This window comes from Gallus gallus, chromosome 20, assembly GCF_016699485.2.
Source record: "Gallus gallus isolate bGalGal1 chromosome 20, bGalGal1.mat.broiler.GRCg7b, whole genome shotgun sequence".
NCBI classification, from domain to species: domain Eukaryota; kingdom Metazoa; phylum Chordata; class Aves; order Galliformes; family Phasianidae; genus Gallus; species Gallus gallus.
In genome coordinates this window covers 934,396-934,731 of record NC_052551.1, presented here as the reverse complement: position 1 = coordinate 934,731, position 336 = coordinate 934,396, and positions in this window count along the sequence as shown.

The window sequence follows — 336 nt, the reverse complement described above, 5'->3', positions numbered from 1 at the left end:
TCGCCACCGCCCCAGGTTAATGTTCACCTGCTCTGGCCCCTCCCCAGCCCCCGGTGCCTCCACCAGCCCCAACCGTGTCAGTGTGACGCACAATTGGGTGTGGAGCCCTGCAGCCTCGTGGAGCTGGGATGAGTGGGCAGGTGCCCGCTGCCACAAGCCCAGTGGCTGTCACTGCTTCTGCACCCTGGCCACCACGTGGGCTCAACTGACCACCAACAGCATGAGGATCCCTTGTTTTGGGATCAACAAACAGGTCATGCTCTGTGTTGCTCTTTGCAACACAACTGTTGCAATAGTTGTGTTGTGTCAACACTGCACCGGGGATGGCGCAGCTGC